Source organism: Podarcis bocagei (genome assembly GCF_964188305.1).
Source record: "Podarcis bocagei genome assembly, chromosome: 12".
NCBI classification, from domain to species: domain Eukaryota; kingdom Metazoa; phylum Chordata; class Lepidosauria; order Squamata; family Lacertidae; genus Podarcis; species Podarcis bocagei.
The window spans coordinates 42,956,493-42,983,010 of NC_138137.1; the positions used below are offsets into that span (position 1 = coordinate 42,956,493).

At 40.5% G+C, this 26,518-nt stretch overlaps 1 long non-coding RNA gene across 3 annotated transcripts; it reads left to right on the top strand.

Moving 5' to 3' along the window:
* The first annotated feature begins 9,606 nt into the window (after positions 1 to 9,606).
* On the top strand, positions 9,607 to 26,171 carry LOC308569770. 3 transcript variants are annotated; one of them, XR_014000833.1, is made up of 5 exons: positions 9,607 to 10,753; positions 17,046 to 17,128; positions 20,460 to 20,686; positions 22,754 to 22,962; positions 25,720 to 26,171. It is a non-coding gene; the product is annotated as an uncharacterized lncRNA (long non-coding RNA). The 3 variants fall into 3 exon arrangements; XR_014000834.1 differs by lacking the exon at positions 22,754 to 22,962; XR_014000835.1 differs by lacking the exon at positions 25,720 to 26,171 and having other exon boundaries at positions 22,754 to 23,281.
* Positions 26,172 to 26,518: the final 347 nt, after the last annotated feature.

The window sequence follows — 26,518 nt, forward strand, 5'->3', positions numbered from 1 at the left end:
TTCCTCATGAAAAAAATCCCAAGACCTGCTAGACATAGGATCCCTTTAAAACAATTTCTTAGCCAAATTCACCCTGAATGTTCCCATAATTTTCACTGTGGGTTAGGATTTCCACTTCATCCTTTACACACACTCATAATGAGAAAAAGTAGGGAGGGAGGGAAGATGAATTATTTTACCATGCCCAAATAACCAAAGCTTATTAAAGGCTCAATTATTCAAAGGGGATTTATTTTGTGATTGTCCCATTATAGGTAAAAAGCACGTACTCAAGTCAAGCTGTGGAATTAGCTAAATCTGCCTGTTCTGAAGGCGAGAAACAAGTATTACAGCTTGCAGCTATGGTAAAGACTTTGCCTTTTGATATATTTAGTTTGTGGTTACACAAACCCTTTTCCATTCCAGATCACACAATACACGTGGGATTATTTTAAACAAAACCCTATTTTAAAAAAATCTATTTCTTTTGTCTTGTTTATGATCATATCAGATGTTCCCAGGACAGTTGCTGATGCTGAATGGAAAGATGACTGTGTTAGATTTCCAGTGATTCATAAAGCCACCTCCTTCTCTGTTCTCCTTTCAGAAGCCTTGCAAATTTCCCTCTGTCAGTTAAATTAGGGATGGAGAACCTGAGGTCCTCCAGATATTGCTGAACTACAAGTCCCATGGCCTCTAATAATGGGCCGAGCTGTGTGGAACTGATGAGGTTCAGAATCCAACAATATCTGGAAGACCACAGCTTCTGTACCTAAATCCTAAATTGTTGCTCATGAGGAACATGTATTCTGAGCATAATGACAGTTTTGTGGTCATCATAGAGAACTTGCTATATTTATTACAAAGGAAATTGGGCACATGGTTAATGTTTTCACAAATACTCACACCACAGAGTAGTATAAAAGTTGACAAAAATGAGCCTGGTTTTAATCATGCCCATAAAAGTTAATGCAAAGAAGTCCTTAAGACATACTTCCTCCTGATACAACCTCTTCTCTTTGTGGGATATATTCAGGGTGGTACAATACACAGAGTTGGGCTTTATTGGGGGAAAAACCTCCCCTTTCAGCCATTTACTGCAACAAGGGTTTTGCAATGAAAGTATTTTGTTATGATTAGGTCCTCCTCGCCTTTTTAAACAGTTGACATATATCTGTAACAGTGTTACTTTCAGTTTATATCTCCATTATTCCAGTTTAACAGCATCACACAAAAGGAAAGTAGCTATTTATCTACCATTTCTTGTTGATTATAAAGTATATTGCATAAAATGTAGTAGTAAATAATCTGGGAGAATTGTTTATTACATTTTTTCATTGCTTTTTACATAAATGTCTCAAAGTGACTTAAAGAGTATTTAAAAATACTGGACTACCTGCCAAACATTTAAAAACTGTGATACTCATATGTTGAGAGAATATCTGAAGACAGGTACTTGCCACTTCATATTCTTTATATGCCTTTGAAACAAGGTAAATATATCTGGTGAAGCATTTTATGGACATATTATCCTTAATTCTGCATTAAACCAGCACATGGTGCTTAGCATATGTTTTGTTAAGTACAAATTTAAAAATAGTTCATGACCATCTTAGAATCAGCATAAGCGCCCAAGGCGTTTTAGGACTTTTTTTATGTTATCACATAACATAAAAAGTTGGCTTGGCTCACTTTCTTAAGCTATCTTTCTTATAGCCATTTGTTGTCCAGGTACCTTTTTGGGATGCAGCTGCTCTGGGTTTGCAGCGTTTTTTCCTGCCAGTGAGACCTTGTCTTAGATAAGGAGTTCAACTCATGTACAAATGATGTGTTTATGGAGCAAGATTTTGAATTTTAACTCAGTAAAGATGTCCTCTTGCCTCATGTGTATAATTTACTTAAATATAAACCAGGCCGTTCTGTCTGAGGAAGGAGTTCACTCCTGCTTCTTGGTTTCTGCTAAGGCCTTCAGCAATTCTTGAGTGCTGATTCGCAAGGAATACAAGCAACTCTTCTGTCACTGTGATTTAAATGAGGTTAGGATCTAGCTCATTATCTGTTTAACAGTTCATTGACACAAGGCGCTGAAGCCAGAAAAATCTCAATCTCTTAGGGGGGGAAAATGGTACCCATTGGTCAATGTGTCAGAAGATAGCTTTTTAAACAAGGATATTAATATACTTTTAATGGCAAAAGCCTAGGCAAAAGTCGAAGGTTACAATGCAAATGTATAAAAGATACTATTAAGGAAACTTGACTTGACTCAATTATCTTCATCTTATTTTTATAAGTTTCATTATGGCCAATTGTTGCCTACAAGTTAAAATTAGAAATTGTTTTGAAGTAAATTTAAACCTAGGAAAATAACTGACTGAGCTGGACTCCGTAATTATGTCACTTGAAAAGTCAGCTATGAGGTTTAATTTAGCCATTTTTAAAATTAATTATGCTGAATCCTGATTTTCCCCCCATCACATTTGTTGCACTATATCTTTCCCCCATGCTTTACTGTTTTACACAGTGATGACTTATGGCTTCTGTTATATTTACCCCCATCCCCACCCCACCCCGTTTTGTTTTATCTTGTGATGACCTATAGTTTTAGGCAGTGCTATTTTTCTAGAAAAAGAGGTGCCAGAACTCACCATGAACACCTCCCTCATTTTCTTAGAATGGCAATGGCGCTCACTTGAGAGGGGCCAGAACTGATTTCCAGTGAGTTCTGGCTGCAAAACATCCCTGGTTTTAGGCAATAAATTTGAGCTGGTTGATTGCATATACTCAAATGCTTACATTAGCAGTGGACAACCTCCAGCCCATGTGCCTAATTTGGCTTGGCACCCCCAATTTGGCCCATAAGGCCAATTGCCACAAGCTATACGAGCTTGCCCTAAAGCTGACATATTGCTCCAGAACAGCAAAATGAATCTCTGTGCCTCCAAGTTGTTACGGAAAAATCTGGGTGCGGGGTTACTCTGCCACCCAGCTCATCGGACTAAGTCCGTGGGTCCCTGCGGAAGAAAATGAGCTCAGCCGGACGCAGGAGCAAACTGCAGAAGATCCAAGTTTATTGTGCAACAGGTTCAAGGCGAGATTGAACCCCGAGAAAGGGGTGACATGAACTTTTAAAAGTTCCCTCCGTGTCCCAGAATACAGTGCATGAAACGTCACGAATACATTATGGGAAGGTTGGGTTTCGCAAGTTACATCATGAATATACTTTACACGTCATGAATACATTATGAAAAGGTGCGATTACATTAATTAGCATTTTCGGATGAGGGAGGGGGGACATGCGGAGCGGGAAATATACATAGATACACATTTATTGAGTACCGGTGGTGGCAAGACAATGGGTCAGAGATATGCATCGTCTGCCACCTAATATTGCCTAGAGGAAAGGTTTGGCGAAACGATCTGACAGGATTAAGAAGTTCCTGCGTACGTGACCTGCCGCTTCGGGGATTATGGAAGTAGGGATAGCATCATGGAGTCCACGGGGAACTGAGTTGAATGACACCGAGAGCGAAGAAATCGGAGTTACGGTTGATTTTATATCAATTTCTAAAGATTTCAATGATTTCAAACCCATTCTGTACTATAGGGCAAAAGCAGAAACAGAATGGATACATTGTAACAAGATTTTGACAAGCGGAAACAGAATGGATACATTGTAACAGGATTTTGACAGTTTTACGAGGTCCCTGGTTTCGGATCCATTGTTCTCGCAGTGGGGGGCCGTCAGCAGCTTGTCAGGGGTGAAATGAGGCGTGCAGGAGCTCCCTGAGCTAGCTTCTGCAGGACGAATGCATGGCTGTGATTGGCTAAAGCGCGGCCATAGGAATAAGCGGGGAAATAGGAACACCCGGTCTACTCGTTCTAAGTATGGAGCGCGAATAGGCATAGCAAGAGATAGGGATATATATATATATATGAGCTTATTTGGCTCGTGGAAAGAAGGGGAAAGGAGAGTTCTTATGTAACGGTGAGGGGGCTGAGGGTGAGTGTGTGGTGGGCACTCTCGAGGTCATCACCTCGGATGTTCCTAGAAGGAAGGGGGAAAGGAGCCCCCCCTTCCGTTCCGTATCAAAGTGTAAGAAGAAAGGGACAACAAAGTTAACAATAGGATACAAGCACACAGAAAGTGGGTACGACATAAGGGCTGCAGTTTTACAATTCACTAAATATGAAATAGTTTTAAAAATTTAAAAATTAAAAATGCATGATTAGGATATTTCCAGTATAGTTCATGTAACAATTCACAGAGAACAAAAAACACAAATCCTGTGCAACTTGCAACCTCAAACCTCAATTTCTTCTCCTGCCAACCCCATCCCTTCCTGCTTACTCAAGTTTAGCCTTAGCATTTTATTAACTGTGTTAATTTGCAACTTTCTTCTAAAAGGTCTCAAAGCGACATAATAATAAAAGGCTAAAAATACAATTAAAAACCAGATACAAAGAAAGCAAATTGCAATAAACAGACTATTTAAAGTGCATATCCCAGAAACACTATCCCATCCTGCTAAAAGATAAACACCACCAGTGAAGCCAGAATCAAAGCAGATGGTCCAAATTCACCAGAAGCCTGGACACACAGGAATGTCTCTTTGCATGGCAACTAATACTGACAATGATGGTTGCTGTCCTGTCACTCATTTTTTACTTAGTCATAATTTAGTATGATCCAACTAAATTGCATTTTGGTGCATTTTTATTAATGCTATAAATCAACAACAAGGAACTTTCTGAAGGGAGTACTTAAAATAAAAAAAGAATCACACTCTCTCCAAGGTGTGATGATTCGAGAATTTTATTGGCTTTCACTAGGATCATATCATATATCTAAAGGCTCTGATACATTGCCAAGGATAGTAAATGATTCATATACCGCATTAGAGCAAATGCACTGCAGCTCTTCACTCAATGCTGGGTTTGTATCTCCTTGAACGACTTAATGTTGTCTTGAAAGAGCTCTTTCATATACTCATTAGCTATTGTACATGGAAGGGGTATTTATACCAGTGGGAGCATTTTTACACAATGCTCAGATTGTGCCAGACACGTTAGCATCATATTGAATTCAAAATCACTGCAGTATTGAACCACTCAATGCTACTGTTCAGAGCAGCCGCTATTAAAAATATCAGACTCTTTGTCATTTTAATTGTTATGAACTTTCAGCACTTTCACTGAGCACATTGTTTGAGCTAAATAAAAGGTTAAATATGAATATTAACAGTATAGTTTTAATAGAGCAGTGTCGTGAAATTGAGAGAAATTGACTGCATTTTTATTTTATTTGAATGGTGTGCATTACTGGTGCACAACTCTATTTTGCCAAAGGTAAACTTAGTATCTGGTCTGTTGACCACAGGACAGGAAGAGCAGAATGCAATCATTTGTGTTTCAAACAGATGAATGTACAGGCAGATCAACTTGTTCACAACCGCAAATATGCGCAGCACTGGGAAATAATTAAATAATTGAATTCATACCTGGAAATGTTGGGAGAGAGGTGTATTTCTAAAGCTGTATTTCTAAAGATGCCTGTTTTCTAAAGGTACGAAAACATTAATGGCTGGGCATACCTGATGCAAATAACTTACACTGATAAAAAACCAACAATCTCTAACTACACATTAACTACACATTACGTGCAAACATGTCACAAAAGCCAAGACAGTGCAGAGCATAGTGACTAGGTTGCTTGGGAAGGCAAAATACCATCAAAATACCATAACACTTTGCTTGTGGGATTTCCACTAGCTACCAATCTGCTATTGGGCCAACTTCAAGGTTTTGGTATTAACATGTAAGGCTCCATACAGCTCAGGACTAGGTTACTTGAGGGTCTGCCTTATACCTTATCCACCCAGTAGGTATATATACCTCTGCTGTAGGCTGCAAGATAGATTCTTCTGCAAGTAACAAAGATATTGCTTCACATTAACTCAGAGCAGGTTTATTTTGTGACTGCAGACACATACCAACTTAACTGGGAATAATTGTCAAGTGTACTTACTTCTATATATATCACTGTAGCTGCCCCTGTTCTGTTGGACAGCAATCCTGTTGAAATGCCACAGGAATCCACTATTTGCATTTCCCCGAAACAATTTATTATAGCATAAACTCTCCTAAATGTATTATGCTGTACAATACTGCAAACCTCTTTGCTGTTTTGTTGCAACACACTAAACGTACAAACCTATGCATGTTTACCCAAAAGTGAATCCCACAGAATTCAATGACAACTTTCACTCTCATTCTCTGAGATCACCCATTTTTCTAGCACATTACTTTGGCTAGTGAAGGCTGGCCAAAGGTTCAGTTGTAAGTGAACACGCTCAAAAACAAGAATTTCTGAAATCAATATAGCTTAGAACTTTCCCATAGACATCCTCACTAGGATTGGATATTTGTGACTTTCTGAGTCAAAGAGCTACTGTAGCTATTGTGTGCCATCTAGTGTTCAGCATGGGAAAGAGAGGGTGCCAAAATAATGTCTGGTATAAAATACTGCAAACATTTATTAGGACCAACTACAGTGGTACTTTAGGTTACGAACTTAATTCGTTCTGGAGGTCCGTTCTTAACCAGAAACTGTTCTTAACCTGAGGCGCGCTTTCACTAATGGGGCCTCCCGCTGCCACCGCGTGATTTCTGTTCTCATCCTGGGGCAAAGTTTGTAACCCAAGGTACTACTTCTGGGTTAGTGGAGTTTGTAACCTGAAGCGTTTGTAACCCAAGGTATAACTTTGAAGTTGTTTCCTCATGGACTAACACAAAGGCTTGCAAATTTGGTGTAAAGCCAACCAGTTACTTGCTGTGCAATCGTATATATAGAAGTAAGTACACTTGACAATTATTCCCAGTTAAGTTGGTATGTGTCTGCAGTCACAAAATAAACTTTTTAAACTAGCATGTCAGGAATTAAAATAAGCTAAATAAAAATAAAAGTGGCCAGGGTTCAAATAATTCCTTGATGGCCAAGGTACGTTTTAACCAACCATGTGAAATTCAGTAGGCTACTTCATTGTCCCTTCAGAGAGCTCTTCATAGTATGGCTATTTCCACAAGAAAAAAAAAGCTCTTTGTAGCAGCAGCCAACCTGCAGGCATGATGAAGGGGATCATCTCACAGAACTGTGTAATGTAATGGAACACACACTGAGAGAAGAAAAGTTTGCTTCCCCCATTTTTACCTGGACTAATTTCCTGTTTGAGTTTTCTTATATTCTGAATCAGCCACAGTTGGTAGGGCAGGGCTGCTTACCTGATCTCCCATCTTCCATTTCACATTTGTGCTGTGCTGACTTACTGCTGCCTCCCCTACCCTGTCTGAAATGGTGCAGTCAATGAATGAATGAATGAATGAATGAATGAATGAATAAATAAATGTGGTGGCACATGAAGCTTCTCCAATTGGAAGTAAACAGATGTGAGAAGGAGCTCCCTAAGTTTTACTGGAACCATAGCTGCCAACCTTCCCTTTTTTTGAGGGAAATTCCCTTATTCCAGTGCCATTTCCCGCTGCTTCCTGCTGCTATCCCGGATTGTTAGATATCCCATAGACTGTCCCCAGGACAGGTGAGGCTGCTGATCCTTTATTTTCAAGGCTGGCTGCTGATCCCTTATTTTCAAATCTGAAAGTTGACAGCTATGACTGGAACTAGTTAGGAATTTAAAGATAAAAAGTCAAACCTTGTGAAGCAAAACACCTGCTTATTAACTGAGATTGAGGGATATTAGTGCTGTCAGTTCCTGATGGAAGCCAAGATGCCATACTCGTAACCAGTTTTCAAGGGCAACCCTACAGATAATCAGATTGGGAGGTTACCAGGAAAATCTACTAAGCATATCCTGTTTTGCAGGGTTGACTTTTTCCTACGTTTGGCCACTGTGTGGCCCCCTCCACCTACAAATGTGGATATATGTTGTTTATTCTCTGCTTTATTTATCTAGAATATATTTGAGTGCTATATATTTTTTAATTTAAAAAGGAAGAAAAAAGGAGAGCTGAATATGTACAAGACAATTTATAGAAATATATAGAGTATCATTCCCTTAAGGCATAGTACGTGTGTGTGTGTGTGTGTGTGTGTGTGTGTGTGTGTGTGTGTGTAGGTGTATCTGTAAAAACACACTAAGCAGCCTTGAAGTTCTTTTAAAGGCATCCCACATAGGTGACCATCATTGCCTCCACTGTGGGAGCAAGTTCCATAACTTAATTATGCACTGCATGAAGAAGTACTTTCCTTTAATTGTCCTGAATCTGTGATCTACACATTGCAGCCCTAAATTAACCCAATTTTTCTGCATAATTGGGAAGAAAGACCCAGGAAGAATCCAATGGTGGCTAATCCATGGGCCTCCAGTTATTGCTGGAATTCAAGTCCCATTTACTTACTTACTTACTTACTTACTTACACACACACACACACACACACACACACACACACACACACTTAGCCTCTCCTTTATCAGATACAATATCAGAGGTACAATAAAAGAAAAATGTTAAAAACATTCCTATCAACATAGAAAAATGTTAAAAACATTCCTATCAACATAGGGAAAAGGAGAAAATAAAATCATAACCCATTTGCTATGCTGGCTGGGTCTGATGGGAGTTGTAGTCCAATATCTTCTATATGGGCACTGGTGGGTAGGTAGGTTAGTTAGTTATGCTTTTAATTATGTTTATGTATTTTTATTCCTGTATTCATTTTTTTATTTGTTTTTAATAGCTTTGGAACTTTTTGTAGTGAGAAGTGATGCATAGATAAACGAATAGTTGTTGGGTTTACTGTATTCCTTTTTATGACCATCTTAAGATGTGCTTGCTAACACTGATGCGCAATATGTGGAATGCCCATACATATAGGGAAAAGACTGGACTTCCAGAAGTAAATTCTACAGGTTTCAGTGCAGTTTACTTCGCCCACTACTCACATGGTGAAAAGCTTGTTGAGACCTGAATGGTGGTGATGGAACAACCATGTTTCTCATTTCCATATCTGTCCCATTCACGTTAAGGTAGACACCGAGGTCTACTTTTAATATCAAAAGAACCACGAGTGAATGACACCTTACCTCCCTTCTTCATCTTCTTATCTCCATTCATCTTCCTCCCAGTTTCATCTGTTTCCAAGCTGGGGAGAAATGTACCTGGAGGAGGAAGAGGGAGAATGTGAATACTAGGTTAAGTTGTTCACCTCCACTCATTTGTTAAGGCACTCTCACTCACCCTTCAAAAGTAAAAAAAATAAATTACTTCGAATATGAAATAGCTTACACAAGATGTTCCCCTATATAGATATCTCTTGCCTTAAGATATTCTAAAAGAGACCAGATTTCTTGTAGTGGTTAATAGTAAAAATGTAGAGACATTTCCTTGCAAGAAGCATTGGGATGGGATTATAGAGATGATCCCTGGAGAGCAGAATGAGGAAGCTGGTCCATTTTTCTTTGACTTATTTTCACTTTTGTCTTCTGACTTCATAGTATTGGCAAGATTATAAATGTCCCACAAAGATTGAAGGAGCAGCAAAATTCACTTAGTGCTACAGTACTGCAAATACATACAGTATACAAGACTTAGGGCCTAGTTACACTTACCTTTGGCTCCACTCTTTCCAGCTAAAGACCTGTGCTTTAATGCGCTGTATCAGAGTGGCCCTTTTTTTCTTTCCCCACAAAAACCAACTCTTTAAAGCTGAATCAGAGCAAACGTCAATTTGGGTTTTCTGCAGATTGACATTTGGTCTGACTGAGATTTAAAGAGTGGGTTTTCACAGGGAAAGCTCTGGAGCAATAAAACTCCCAAAACCCGGCGCTTGGACAGGGAACTTTAAATCACGAACCATGCCTGGAAAGAGCAAAGAAAAGTGTGAATAAGCCCCCAAACTAGTCAGATACCCCTTCTTTTTCTTTCCCGGCCCACAACTGATTCCCCCCAATGCAACCATTTCTAAAAACCTTTAGTTCCTACTCACATTACACGAGGAGCCTGACTGACTGAAGTTGCTTCAGCAGAAAACGTTGTCATAACTGCTAATTCATTCAAAGGCTATGTTAATGCTTGTCCTGATATATTGAACTCGGACTTATTTCATGCTTTCAGAAATGGGAGTAGCAGTAGCAGTAGCAGTAGCAAAGTGTTTCTTCTGTTTTTGTCTCTAGAGGCCTACAGGAAATCTAGGTAGCAGAACCAATACAAATATCATAAAATACAGTATGTAAGATATGCTTATGTGGTTGCCACCTAGTGACCAAAGGGCAAAAGTGTTTCTTTGAGGGGAAAAGTTGGAACTGCACACCCTCAAGGCTTGTTTCTTTTCTGGGGAATGGTTCCAAGATGGATGCCAGACTGACAGCAGTACCTCAGAAGCCAAGAAATAAAACCAGTTATTGTTCATTTTTAGTGTATTTCTTCATCTTCATGTATTTAAATACATTAAAGTACAAATAGTCAAAAGAACCAAAAAGCACTAATACAAAACGTCAAATGCAATGACATTTAAAGGAGCAGTAGTCAGGGGGGTGGGGTGGGAGAGAAATCAATTTAAAGGCCACTGAAAGAATTGTCTTCAGTTTCTGGCAAGAGGCACTGAAGATGGCGACTGATGGATCTTGATCAGGAGGAAATGGAGGCCTTAAACCTTTCCCTTGACAAATACGAACACCCTGTACTTACAGGAATGCACATCCCATTCTTTAAATTCTGATAAAATTAAATATCATTCCTCACACTTTACACAGAGATACAGGTGCAAACAGGTACCAGGCCTAATACATTTTTATTCACTACGGCCTTTGGTAACTTAGCTGGCCTCTGTAAAATGGTGCCCACCATTATCTGGGGTAGGGACTTGGATTATTGAACATTTTTGGGATTTTGTATTATTATTATTATTATTATTATTATTATTATTATTATTATTATTATTATTAGGTAGTGGGTGGACATAGCAGACGACACAGAGATTTCTCCAAGTACAGTGATACCTCGGGTTACATACACTTCAGGTTACATATGCTTCAGGTTACAGACTCTGCTAACCCAGAAATATTACCTCGGGAAGAACTTTACCTCAGGATGAGAACAGAAATCGTGCTCCGGCGGCACAGCGGGAGGCCCCATCAGCTAAAGTGGTGCTTCAGGTTAAGAACAGTTTCAGGTTAAGAACGGACCTCCGGAACGAATTTAGTTCTTAACCCAAGATACCACTGTATTTCTTTATAAGTAAGCTGGAACTGAACTGAACAGCAAACAGCTCAGCCGGCCTGCTTTTATAGGCAGCCGGCTGTCAACATTGTAACAACAACAGCCCAGGGTTTCCCGCCTAAATTAATGTACGTGGACCTGAGTGAAAACTATATACACAATACCCCCTGGTGGCCAGGGTGAGAACTTCAATACATAACAATTATTATTTTTAACTTCTCAGCTGTTGTATTTTCTTGTCATTTTGAGGCTTTTTCATTGTGTAAAAAGTGATAATGATGATGATGATGATGATGATGAAGAAGAAGAAAACAAAACAGAGCTGCCCAGTCATATCTAGTTTGTGATTGACAGAGTTGTGTCCTAGAATAGGTATCTTCAATGTTTTTGGACCCAGGACCCACTTTTAACCCAAACATACATTTAGGAACTGTTTCTTAATCTTTTGCCATATATTTGTGTGGTGGTAGTACTCCTGTTGCAACCTACCTTGGATCAGGCCACAACCCAATAGTAGGTCCTGACTTACTAGTCGGTGACCTAAAAGTATATTTTCTGGCCTTTGACATGTGAGATGTATGGTTTCAGGGCCTACCATATTCCCAACGACTGCACTCTGTTTTCAACTCTGTATTTTAAATTGTTGTAACCCACCCTGGGGCCTGCTGGTGAAGGGCAGGTCATGTTTTTAAAACAGCAACAATAATATTCAATACTTCCTTGGGTTGTTGTCATTACTGATGCTTTCTTTGACGTACTCCCAATAAGTTTTTGAGAAACACCAGGGTTCTCCAAAATACAGTCAAATGTTACTCTACTAAGAGATTTCAGTGAGATGTCCAATTATAACCTCCCTGTGTTTCTCCATACCAGAAGACTAACTAAGTGATGGGAACCTCAGACTTGTAGAATGTGGCCTCCGAATGAAGGACTTCATAAATCTGCCAACTGAAAGTGCTTAAAAGTTTTTAATAACGATTGAACCATAATCCTAAGGAATAACATGCGATCTGGTATAGATTTTACCATAATTGCATGTATAATTCAGAACAGATGACATTCAAGATCAGGTTGCTTCTTGCATATGTGACATATAAAAAAATATTTCATGGGGATTTGAGCGGTTACAGAAGTCAGTTTTCCACTGTCCAGTTCTCACTCATTCCAAACGTGTGATATCAATTATGTATTTATTTGATTAAGATTATTCCTCTGTTTAAACAACAACAAAATCTTCATAATTCCATTAAATATGAGTATATGGCATGAAAAGGCATGCAGGTGTTTAGTTTTGCTGCAATGCACGAGTGGAAGATGTCAGCATGTGAACTTGGATTTGCCTTAATGCTCCCTGCCATAGTTCTCAGCCCTACTTTTAATGAAAAAGAAAGAAAGAAAAGGAAATAGTTTTGGTGTAGAGAGCTGCTGTGTGAGAAACTGAAGAGGCCAGATGTCGAAGTGGGTTTTCTGAGTGTTCACACTTGGCTCCTCTGTATTATTGTCCATTTCCCCCCATATATTACTAGTTCCATTTTGGGAATCATTTGTAAGAATGACCCTCAGCCCCTGACTGGATATATAGGAACACAGGAAGCTGTCTTTGCAAAACAAGTGCTCTATCACTGAGCTATGGCCCTTCCTCAAAATGTAATGTGATTCTTGCCACTCGTTATCTCTGCCTATTTTGGCCTTCCTAGCCCTTTCATCTGCCCTCTTCCATCAGCTTCTATAAGGCATACCTGGCATCTTGCTTGCTGTAACAGGTGAGGGAAGAGGAGGGACAGATGACAGGGGCCAGGGCAGGAGGCGTGGCAGCCACATCTCATGTTTCTTTGGGAACTTTAAATAAATTGCTCAGTGACAGAGCACATGTTAAGCAAGCACAAGCTCCAGGGTGTATTAATTAAAAAGATTTTTATACCGCTGTTCATAAAATGTCACAGCAGTTTGAAGAATAAAAACAACATCCAATAAAAGAGCACAAATCAATTTGTTTTGCCAATCAAGACAATTTCAGTAAAACAGCAATGATAGTAAAACAGCAGTAAAGACAGCTCAGTCAATGGAACAAGAGCAACAGTGGCGTAGCGTGGGTTGTCAGCACCCGGGGCAAGGCAAGTAATTTGCGCCCCCTAACCCGTGGATTTGAGCCCCCTAACCTGTGGATTTGCGCCCCCTAACCCTAACCCCCAGATGTTGCGCCCGGTGCAGCCCGCCCCCTGCACCCCCCCACGCTATGCCACTGAAGAACAAGAAGCAATCAGAACAAAAAAGAATGCTCCTCCACTCTGAAATAAAACAGCAAGAGGGAGGCGGAATGAACCTCTCTTGAAAGGAAGTGCCAGAGTATTAAAGGCCACCACAGAGAAGGCCTTGCTCCTTATAGAGACTGCCCTGGTCTCTACTTAAAATGAAACCTTGGGCAGGGCCACCTCATGGGATTTAGGGCCGGGATCTTATATGAGATGAAATGTAGAATGAAAAAACCAAAACCCAAGATATTGAGCGGGTTTAAAGATCAAAACCTCAATTTTGGACCAGTTGCTGGGAAGCATAAAGAGGGAGAGAGTGCTTTGTACTCGTTTCCTGCTTGTGGACTTCTTGTAGGCACCTGGTTGGTTGCTATGGAAAGACCAGGTGGGCATTCAGTCCTGTCCAGTAGGGCTCTTCTTATGGTCCAGAAGTGCAGCTGCTTCAAGAGAAGCAAGATATGAGAACATAAGAAGAGTTTGCTGGATCAGGCCAATGGCTCTTCTAGTCCAGCATCCCCTTCTCACAGTGACCAACCAGATGCCTGTGGGAAATTGACAATCAGGACCAATCATGGCTGGTATACATTGATATGAATATGTCTGTTCATCCAACCTCGTTGCCATCACTGCCTCCTTCTTTGAGAGCCAATTCCATAGTGGAAAATCCATTTGGACTAATCAACACATGGGTTACTGCCTTCGGCACTAGATAAAGCTTCTCAACCGTTTTCAATGGTTGCCCAACACAGAGAGCTTGTGCACTGGTCTGGATGTCACCAAAGCATGAATAAGCCATCCCTGGATATCTAGTTAAAGGATCTGAGTAGAATTGGGGTGAGGGGAGTCCTCTGGCTGAGACACTGGAAGCTATAGACCAATGCAGACAGTCCTAGGCTAGTTGACCCAGTTAAGACAACGTTATATGTTAACGCAAAACATGAAAATTGAGGTTGTGACTCTGTCCTACCTCTCTTGCATCAAATTATTCCATTTAAGAGGCTGCCTCCATCTTAAATTCTGGGTGACAGAGGTGGTAGCTTGTTCAGTGTGGTGGATTGCTCATAGGAAAATGTTTTCTACCGAGTCAGATCATTGGTCTATCTAGCCCAATGTTGCCAACATTGACTGGCAGCAAATTTCCAGTGTTTCAGGGCCATTTCAGACAGCAGATATTCTCAGCCCTATCGGGAGACCCTGGGGATTGAACCTGGGACCTTCTGCATGCAAGACAGATGCACTACCACTGAGCTACAGTCTTCCTTATGGATTCCTCTAGCCCTGGCACCCCACATTCTTGTCTCTTTCCTGCCTTCCCATGGATATTTAATTGTGTGTGAATATTTTAGCAAGGAAGGTAGCATATGCTAAACTAGGTCAAAAGGAAGATTTATGATGCTGTCTTGTGTAGCTTACAGGGTGGGGCAGAGAAACCTTATGCTTCGGGCATCAGTTCAATTTTTTCCTGCCACTGTTCTTGAAGTGTGTTTTCTGCTTTTGTTTTATTCAGCACATTTATGGAATATGTTTATTTATTAATGAAAAAACAAAAACAAATTAAAAGCAAGCATCGCTGATATATTCATCTTTCCCCCCTTTCTTTTTAATAAACCCTTACAGAAAGTATGTCTCTTAAGCCTTTTGGGTGTTTGGGTTTATAAATTGGTATTTGAAGAGATTGGCTAGTTAGCAGAACACAGTCACACCTTCTGGGTTCTTATAAATAAATTAACTGAGGCTGAGATATTCCAAACCATTTCAGCTCCGAATGGAATCAGGTCTGCATACCTAACTCCCTTATTAAGCAGCATTTGAAAGTCTCACCCTAAAGCGATGTTCTGCAGAGGTGACGAAAAAGGGACGAGGACCGTGGAAGTGTTCATTCTTTTCATATTCATCTGGGCTTGCTTTCCCCTCTGTTCTGAGAAAAGCAGTGTGTCCTTGCACAGGCTTGCTTAGGGTGATATCAGCAGCACTTTACAATTCCAGGAAGACAGAGGCAAGGGAGCTCTAATGAATATGTTAGCATGAAATTTATACTTGCAGCCACCTGCTATCCAGTCAGCTGTGTTAATGCCTGGCACAACCTCAATCCCAGAGAGACTTCCTGTCTCCCCCGCCCCCCGCAGAAGTCAAGTCACTTTCTCTAATACATTTTGAGCCACCTGTAGACCTGTCCAGCTGTGTAAATTGCATTGCAATAAACCTTCTAAGCCAGCCTGAAAAGAAGTCGCTTCCAAATATATTTTCCCACCTTCACAGAGATTAAAAAGACAGGGCCTTTTTTATTTTGTCCCAAATTGTAAACAAGGGTGATTCAGTCGTCCAGTTTGTTGTTTAGTACCTTACAAAGGTTATACTAGACTGAATTAAAATAAACCACAGCCAGATCCTAAATTTGTTCAGTAGTACATAGTTAAGGTCAGTGTGGAGCAATTCTGACCTTGTTCACGCAAAACTCCCCAGTGAGTTATCCCATAGGTGGATTTAGGGCAGTGTGACTGCTTCCACTGCACTGGGTGCTGACCCTAGGGGGCGCCACAGGGCATTGCAACTAGGACATCGTGAATTGAGCAGAATAGAAGGCAGTGTGTGTGTTTGTGTGCGCGCGAAATTCCAGCCTTGCACAGGGTGCTGCTGAAATCTGAAAAACCAAAGTCCACCTCTTGCAATCCTAACTCAGAAGTAGGTCCTAGTAAATTCAGTGGTGCGTATTCCCACGTAATTTAATGAATACCAGCCATGGTGGAGCCCAATTGGATCAGGACTGCAGTGTTCTTCAGAGAGGGGGTCTGACTCTTTCCTCTGCACAATTTCCCACTGAACATTACTCCACGCTCCCATTTGCCTTTGAAACAGCAGTGTGTGCCATGGTCCCAGTCACAGGTTTCCCCTTCCACAACTTCTTTTACACACACACACACACACACACACACACACGTTAGGTGATAAGCAGGTTGTGACTGAATAGACTACTAATATTTATTAACTGAATTCAGTTTGATAGATGCACAGTTAAACTATGAAATGAATGAAGGTATAGTTAAACAGATTTGAAGATGAGTATGATATTTCATTATGCTACATTAATCTTCAGTGGTACCTCGGGTTACATACGCTTCAGGTTACAGACTCTGCTAACCCCGAAATAGTGCTTCAGGTTAAGAACTTTGCTTCAGGATGAGAACAGAAATCGTGCTCCGGTGGCGTGGCAGCAGCAGGAGGCCCCATTAGCTAAAGTGGTGCTTCAGGTTAAGAACAGTTTCAGGTTAAGTACGGACCTCCGGAACGTATTGAGTACTTAACCCAAGGTACCACTGTATATATAAAGCACTTGCAAGTCTTAAAATCAGAATTCACTCCAAAAGATGTAGAACATTTAGCTGAGAATTAAAAAATAAATAATCAGATAAAATAAATAAAAGACCATATTTGACTACAGACCGGCTATTAGCATGAGATTAGTAAACCAAATGAGATAAAATTTATAATTTAATCTATTATTGAAATATAGCAAAGCAGTCTGAATGACTCGAGCAACTCTTTTCTCTAAAGTTCACTGCCTTTTTTCCTTTCCCCTTTCAGTGCAAATTCAGTAAGTTGCAGAATGATGAATGGAAGCATCCCACGGAGAAATATTTAAATTGTCACATTAGAAAAGTCATAAAGTAAGTAGTAAAATGCAGATGAAAAACAGCCAAGTAAAAGGGAGTAAATTGAAAATGGCTTGCTTGATGGTGCAATTGAAAGACATTGCCAAATCACTGTTTATTTGTAACATGTTTTGTTCAGCAATTGGAACCACCTTTGGTTACAAACAAGAACGTTTTCGGTGATTTAATATTCTAGTCCTATTTAGTATGACTATTTCTCCACTTTGAACAAGAGTTATGAGTACTTTTGCATCTGGTTAAGTCTTTAGTCGTGTGGCTTTCTATTGTATACAGTATATTTTGTTTTGCTCATCTATGGTTATCCAGTCCACAACTTCAGGATAGAACAGGCTGCACATTAAGATAAATTTTAAGAAACAGGGGGGATGGGGATGGACCCTCTTATTTCTACCCCCCAAGCTTGTGTTTCAGTGTATTTAACTACTTATTAACTATCCTTAGGCAATAACCATGCCCCCTGAAGAGCTTCTCAAATGCAAGTTCCTTAGAAATGAAGGGGTGATGTTTAAAAGCACAGCTGTTCTCTCTGGTTTATTACAACAGAGCCCAGGCAGAAATTCCAGCTCCATTGCATCTGGTACCTGTCAAGCAGGTACTGTGGCATGTGGAAACAGGAGCTGAAAAGAGGCTGGCGCTGGCAGGGGGCCAAGTATGCGTTGTGCAACCCACACATTGCTTTGGAATTTGCTTTGTTCTAGCAGACCCTCCAAGTGTCCCTATTTTCCAGGGACACCCCTGATTTAGAGAAGTCATCCTGGTTTCTGATTTGATCCCAGAATGTCCCACTTTTCCTTAGGATGTCCCTATTTTAATTGGGGAAATGTTGGAGGGTATGGAGTTATCCAAGCCCTGAGCCATTTGAAGGCAATCCTGTGTAGGGAAGTTTTTTTTAATGTTTACTGTTTTTATATATGTTGGAAGATGCCCAGAGTAGCTGGGGCAACCCAGTAAGATGTTTGGGGTATAAATGGTAAAATTATCATTATGGAATGTGATGTCCCTATTTTCATCAGAGAAATGTCAGAAGGTATGTTCTAGTCCAGGGGTCAGCAAACTTTTTCAGCAGGGGGCCGGTCCACTGTCCCTCAGACCTTTTGGGGGGCCGGACCATATTTTGAAAAACAAAACAAAATGAATTCCTATGCCCCACAAATAACCCAGAGATGCATTTTAAATAAAAGGACACATTCTACTCAGGTAAAAACACAGATTCTCAGACTGTCTACGGGCTGTATCTAGAAGGCAATTGGGCCGCATCCGGCCCCCGGGCCTTAGTTTGCCTACCCATGTTCTAGTCCTTTCCCCATGATAAGCAGGGCCAGCCCAATACATTTTGGCACCTGAGGTGGAGCTCCAAATGGCAACTTTCCTCACCTTGCCTCATGGGTGGGCCGGCCCTGCAGATAAGGCTCATATGATGGACTGTCAGTTAAAGGGACATAGGAGGTCACAATTCATTCTGAGAGGGAAGTGGATAGGGGAGAAGGATAAGTCAAGTAAGGGACTGCCTTGGCCCTCAGAATGTGCTGTTTTTCAATAGCTGCCATAGAACTTAGGGGACATGTTTGTGTACATGAAGGTGAGCCACCTATATCTTTCATTGCTTGTGACCTGCACACAATGGAAAATCATGGACAAGGATGTGTCATTGGGGCAAGCTGGAGTACATGCTGCAAGCACATTTAGGGCTAAGCTTGCTTCATGTTTTGTACCAGCGGCATTGAATTGTGTTGTGTACTGAAGTTCTCACCCTGGGCCAGCAGGGGGATACTGTAGATAGTTCAGGTCCACATATGCAAATAAGGGATTGAAAGTGACGTTCAGTGATTGGATAGTTACAGAAAGTTGATACAGTTACGTTGTACTGGAGCTCTGTATAAGCAGGCTGACTGAACCCTTCAGTTCAGTTCTGTTCTGACCTATGAATAAACAAGAGCTGTTTGGAAAATTGCTGTGTCATCTGATATGTTCACCCACAACTTAACAAATTGGACAAAGAGTTTTGGAGTTTTGGAGATAGTGTCATTTGAAGTACATACAATGCATCATATAGATAGAACCCATTGCAGCGGTGCAGTTTTCTCACCTGTTATATTGGTTGAAGAGAGGCATACACTTATAGGGAACTTGTGGCCCTCCAGGCTGGCTTTCAAGGTTCAACAGCTAATACAATAATTCCCTAACTATCTTAGCTGCTGCCCTTCCTGTGACCTTTGTGTGACCCACTTACGCTCTGCCGCAAAGCCTTTGGTTTCTTTAGCCAATTGGTAGCAAGAAGCAGGAAACGGGTCACTGTATGAGTTAGGCCTTCCTGTAGAGATGCCTTTGATTCTCCTATGTGGGTTTGCTGATTGTTCCCTGATGACAAAACATGAAAAGGTGATGGCGTGCAAGTCGTAGTCAAAATACAACTGACAGTAAAGGATGGCCTCCTAGGCAGGAGAGTCGGGAAGGAAGGAAGGCAAACAAATCTAAAATTAGTATCAAAGAGAGTGTGGTGTTTCTGCACCTTCCTGTGCTTATGCTCAAAGTAGCTTAGATTTATATAGCCAACTGAGGCTCTCTCTCTAACTATTAAGCCCTGCAGATGTAAGCTTTGGGAGAGCATAAAAATGTCACACAAACATCCATTTGTGAAACGATACATGTGAAACCATAATAATTTAAATGTTCTGGCGAGCAAGGAAGATGTGAGTTAAGGGAATATATTCCAGGCCAAAATAAAAATTAGGATGATTGTGTTTTGCTGGAGGGAAAACTGCATTATAATTTTTTTTAAAAAAGAAGCTGAATGAAAAAGAAGGATGTGCTCTTGCACTTTTAACAGTTGGGTAAAAGGGAGTTGAAGCAGGTGTCAAGGAAGCTGCACCTGCTGAAATTCTTCTCTCCTATGCAACAATAAAAGACACAATAGGTTCTTGATATTTTCCATCTGGCGACCTCACCTCACTTGCATAGCATACTGTTTTAACATGAAATATTGCTACCTTACTTTCCATATGGATGTATAGGAAGGACTGGGGGTGGTATGAGGATTTTCTGACAAGAGCAGCTGGATTGATAAGAGTTGGGCAAATGCCAGAGAGGAGAGGCCTTAGAAACATGGCCAAAAATGGAGGAAAATATGGCGGTATTACCAGCAAGACCCCCTGACATGCAAGCAACTGTAATCCTGTTAGTGGCCCATATATTTCAAAGCTGTGTTGAATCTGGCACGTTAAGGTTAACTTGAAAGTAGCAGGGAGCTGTTGAGTAAAAGAAGCTAATCTTGATTCTTGAAATTCAGTTCTCATATCTGAGTCTTTCATTTGACCTTCCTTTAAAGAAATAAAAATAAAAATGCGTCAGCCCAGTAGAGAGTTGCTTTTTAAGAAGCCTAAGAAATAATGGCCACAACTGGTGATTGGATGAACACAATGAGAATGAAGATAAAGAACTGGAAGTCTGATCTTTTCTTTTGCCCTCATAAAGAAGCTCGGAACACCACAGTGGTGCCTGAACTCATAAATAAAGCACAAAAGAGACTTGAACCTTGGTCTTCAACAGCGCGAGGTAAAATGTCATTGCATGAGATATTTTTACATGATTGGTTATTGCAAATGTCTAACCAGCTTTCCCTCCCTCTTTAAAGGTTTCACTCTTGGACACTGTAGGGAATTTGGATTTTCCTTATTCAGAGTTTCTCCAGCTGCACCTTGAGTGACTCGTTTATTTCATATTTTTTTTTTTAAAAAGGAGATTATAATCCCGATAAATAGTTTTTGTCACATTCAAGTGCAAGAGGGCTTCCTTTGTAAAGGATTCTTTCAAATATGTTTGCTCAAATCTGAGATCTAAGAAGCACAATAATAGATATATAATTGTGGTAAGATGCCTGACAAGCATTATAATGTGTTTGTATAACTGTATAAATAAGTGTTGTATAAAGACTAAACAGTATTTTCCAATCAGGCATAAATTACTTTTAATTACAAAGTTGTTTACATGCCTTGTTCACTCTTACAACACTGGTGTGTGTGTGTGTGTGTGAGAGAGAGAGAGATGAGATGAGATCAATTTTTGCATTTCGTAGGTCAGAAACAGCCCATGAGTCCTGACTGAAGTGGGATGCGAACTCTGCTTTGTGCGCTGCAGTTATAGTTGTTTCAAAGTGCTGCCTTGTGCTTTTGAGGGGGAAGGAGCATAATCACTGAATCGGAGAAATTGCAATTTAAAGATTTAATCAGGCAAAGAATTACACCTGAATAGAACAAATTTAACAGTAAACGTTTAGTAGGTATGGCTTTTAATTTAACAGATCTATTTGGAGGCTGCAGGTGGGTGGGCGATTCATCTCTTTGAATTCTACCGCCATGTAAAAACTCAAGCAGGGAGAAGGTTTTAGCATAGTTTCCCTTGCTCCAATGTTTACCCCATGCAGTTTACTCTATGAAGGGAGCTTTAGTTTTAAGATGAAGAGCATTCAAAAGGACAACTTTGTGTTCCTGCAATCTGACATGGCATATTTCACAATGGGATCACTTCAGTATACTGCCTCTCTGGTGGACTTCTTCACATCCATCAGTCACCCACCATGCAAGAAACCAAGTGATGCTGTGCCTTAGGAGAAGTCAACCCTAGGAGAGTTTGTCAAGGTTCCTCAAAGGCCTGCAAGCATCAGGGATGTTCAATCAATGAACCCAAAGCTTGGGGATGGGGAATAAAAATAAATTCTTAGAACAGTGATGTGGAGTCATTGACCTTCCAGGTGACCCAATGGGGCTGATGCAAGTGGAGCCCAAAATCTGGAGATCCACAGGTTTCCCATTCCTGGAGATGCAACTCAAATGGTGGATTCTTTGCAGATCTCAGAAGAAACAGAGGTTTGGAAATACATGTTGCACACAGATTTCTTACATCCATATTTTGGTTTAATGTGGCTGGTGAGCCCCTTGTGCTTCCTTTAATTTCTGCTTGTTCTTGCAGCATTGTCTGTCAACTACTACTGTCCCACAAATCTGCTTACCCGGTGGGTGGTGTTGTGGCTGGGCATCCGGGACCTCTTAGTGATCTGGCTGGGAAGTGGAGGAATGCCGCCCTCATTGCACTGACTCCCGGCCCTGCCACGTGCCTGGCTGTCGAATTGTCACAGCTGGGGCCATGGTCGTGGGCTGTTTAAACCATGGCATGGCTGGGGGGAGGGCTTCCTCCTTTCGTCTCCTTGCCAGATTTCCCAGCCCACCCGCCCCCTTTTTATGTGTTGCTATAACAGTGACTTTGCTATGAACAAATGCTAGTTGGGGCCGAACAACGGGAGCTCACCCCATCGCGGGGATTCGAATTGCCGAACTTCTGATCGGCAAGCCCTAGGTTCTGTGGTTTAGACCACAGTGCCACCTGTGTCCCATTCTACTCAGAATAGACCTATTTAAATTAATGGGCATGACTAACTCAGGGTCATTGATTTCCAGAGGTTTAGGACTTAGTTGCATATAAGCCTTAAAATCTGAGGACTAGGTTAAAGATTTGATGTAAACTGTTCTTCAGCAGCGCTCTGATCCAGTTGCTTGCATTTATGTGCATATTTTTCAGATCTGTGGCATGGCATGGGGTTAATTTCTTTTTTTTTTTTTTTTGCAGGTGAATCAATGGCTTAAAGAGTCTTAAAAGCCCTTTCAGCATCTAACATCAGGAACAGAGCTGTATACTTTCAAATGACAACAGTGCTTGATTGCCTTTTTTTCCTGGGAAAAAAGGGGGCGATTGTGTTCTTCTTGTTAACACAACTGCTTACAGCTTTCTTTTGGGCTGTCTGGCTGACGACAAAAAGAGACGGATTGTGCTGCCAGGTCTGATGCTTTTGTGCTGTTAAATAGATTTGTGAAGCTTTTTTCTAGTATCAGGGGAGGTCAGGAAATTAAAATTAGCAGGGTTAAACTAGAAAATAGCTTCTTGGAGAAATGTAGAAGAGGAGAGGATGGCATAAGATCAGGAAATTCCAGATAAGAGCTCATTTTGATCTGTGGTAGCAAAAGAGAAGTACTGCAACTTCTTAGAGACTCACGGGCTGGATTTGGGAGTTCACACAATTATAATTGCTTGAAGAATCCCTGATTGTGTTGCGTCTTCATCATCTGGCCTCAACACCTTTCATGCGTTGGAAGAGGAGGAGGATGTGAAGCTGGGAACCTGCTGTATATGTGCAGCCTTCCTGCATGATTTTTTTTTAATAAATTTTTATTAAATTTTACACAAATATCGCCAATCAAACAATTTCCCAAATAACATATTTCATCTTTTGGACTTCCCTCAGCTTCTCTGACAATCATCCGTATTTAAGTTTTTATCTACGCATTCCCCAAATTTAGTATTGCCTTTTAAAATACCTTTATAAACATATTTACATTCTTGCAATATTCCTTATTCTTTCACAAAGCTTCTTTAAAACCCACTAGCGTTGTTTGCTCATCACATACACTATTCAAATACTCCGAAAATTTTCCCCAGTCCTCTATGAACTTGTGATCTCGTTGATATTTAATTTTCCCAGTTAGTTTGTCCAGTTCTGCATAGTCCGTTAACTTCATTCTCCTTTCTTCCAGAGTCGGTAGTTCTTCCTGCTTCCATTTTTGGGCCATCAATATTCTCGCTGCTGTTATCGCATACTGAAAAAGTTTACAATCCTTTCTGTTTATTTCATTTCTTGTTATTCCTAAAAGAAAGGCTTCTGGTTTCTTCACAAAACTATATTTCAACATCTTCTTTAGCTCATTATATATCATCTCCCAGAACCCCTTCACTTTCTTACATTCCCACCACATATGAAAAAAGTTCCTTCTTTCTCTTTACATTTCCAACACTTATTACAAGTTTTAAACATTTTTGCTAATTTAACCGGTGTAATATACCATCTATATACCATTTTCATAACAGCCTTCCTGCATGATTTAGACCTCTGTGTGACACTGGAACCCTGTGTGGTCAGGGTTCAAAATCAAACAGTGTGCCTTCATGAATGGAGTAGGTGTCCTTCTTTAGAAGAACTTCTGCCCCAGTGAGTGGATGAGTTGATGAGGTTGCTGACTCCACACTCCCATGATTCTAGTTGTATATGAATGCCTGAACAGAGCAGCTTGATGAATGCATGTTTGTTTCTCATTGATTGTGACACCCAATAGTTACTCTTCAAATGTGAGTTAACCCTCACAGAGTAATCACCATAGACTGAACACAATGACAAAGACCTTTCTGTTTCACTGACATCTTAAGGAAGTTGTACTACGCCTATTTATGGAACTTAGATTTTTGTTTTGTTTTGAACACCATATCAATTTATGGTTTTATTGGTCTGGCCTATGGGTAAAATTTGACCTGTTTCTATTTGGACTGCAAAGCCATTTTCTCCACGTGCCATGCACCTGTGCCACACCTGTTGTCATATGGAAAACTCAATCATGCAGCTTATCCCTGCAGAAAGTCTGGGAAGGAAGGAAGGAAGGAAGGAAGGAAGGAAGGAAGGAAGGAAGGAAGGAAGGAGCAAGCAAGCAAGCATTGATTAACCCCACCTCAGGCTCAGATTATTATTACATTTTAAAATCTTGCTTCTCTTCTAAGGTGTGCAAGGCGGTGTGCATAGCTTCACAATAGCTCTGTGAGGTAAATTGGGCTAGCAGATGGCAAATTGGTTTTAAGGGCATCTTGAATTGGTTTCATGGCAGGAGCTTTTGCAGGCAAAATATGCTTTGTCACGTACGCGAGGTGACGGGTTTATGCACACACACACACATTTAGATCATGACACACAGGAAGAGATGCAAACTTAAAATGCTGAAACATAAGGATAACAGCAAAGTCTACAATCTGAGGCAGGTGTGCTAAGCAGGATTGCAACGCACAACAAAAAAAGTCGGATGGTGCTTTCTATCTCATTCCTAAAATCACCAGCAACCCTCAAGTTCCATCTGTAAGTATTACCTGAAAGCAGTTAGATAACCACGACAGAAGAACACTGCCCGTTTGACAACAGATAATGCGAACACTGATGATTATGCATTACTGTTGATCAGCCGCTGAAAGGCAGGGGCTGTGTCTTGGGTTTGGATAATCAGCTCCGCAGCGGCTTTTATCTCTGAAGAAGCCATAAGGTCTGTCGATCCTTGGAGCTTGGGTTCCTAACAGCTGTCTGGTGGCTTGAAGCAACAGGAATTGACAAGGCAGGAGGCGATGGGCTCGTTCTTGCAATCAGTTATTTCAGAGTTGTTATTCCCAAGGTTCTTATCTGGAGATAACCCGTAGGCATCCACCGAAAGTATTCCAGGATGTTTCCATCACACGGCTGGCTATCACGGCTCCTGTACTGGGCACTTGGAATGGATGCAGATGGGCTATTTCATCACACATTGAATTTTTCATTTATTTCTGGAATGTGAGCTGCCTTCCTAATGCAAGTTGCTCAAATCTGTTTTCAGCAATACCCTCCATGAATAGCAACGTTCTTCAAGAACTTCTGCACTTGATATGTGTTGAAATTCTTGACTGTGCTGGACAGCATTAACTTTGTAAGTGTTTAACTGACTCCATCTTCTTTCTTTTTCTTTTTTTTACAGAACAGATCCACTAATGATCAGAGATTGGAGAGAAATTCAATTCAGCTTGCATTTAACAATGAGTTTAGCTAATTTACATTTTACGAAACACAGCTATCCTTTGACATTCGCACTTTTCTGAATTTTGCAATGCAGTTCTCCAGCCAAGTATTCTGTGCAGAAATGCCTATAACAGAGTAAAGTGTGCCTGTAGATGTATATATTAGGGAGAAGAACATACAAAAATACAGTGTGTTAGGAGAAATTGCTTTAAGAAATGTGTGCATTAGCAGAATGTGTATATATCAGGATAAATTGGCACTGAATTGCTGTTGACTTTTCACGAGGACTTTTTTTAAAAATGGAAATGTGGCGAACCGAAGAGTGGAAATGTGAGAAACTGAAAGAAACAAAAATGGACATTTTCAACTATCTCTAAATATGAGAGAGAATATTTATGGTAATATTTACACAACTTCATATCTCAGGATGAGAAAGAGACAAACCGGAAGACTTTGGTGTTGCTGTGGTTTGCTGATATTCTTTTTAGTGCACTTTTGAACTTTGATTCACTTCTTACTCTGTAAGTAAATAAGGGGTCAGGGTGAGTCTAAGGAGTTATCCCTACAGAGCCAATAGTATTAAGCTACTGCACTTAAGACTTCCAGTTGGTGGTAGTGTTTCTTCTGACTCATAGTATAGTGAAGCTGTTTTTTAGCTGTGTTCCACTTGCTATTGAATGACTATCCTATTTCCATAATGACAGTTATCAGGGCATAGTAGCAAATAGGAACAAGACAATATTGATGCTTGGATTGTA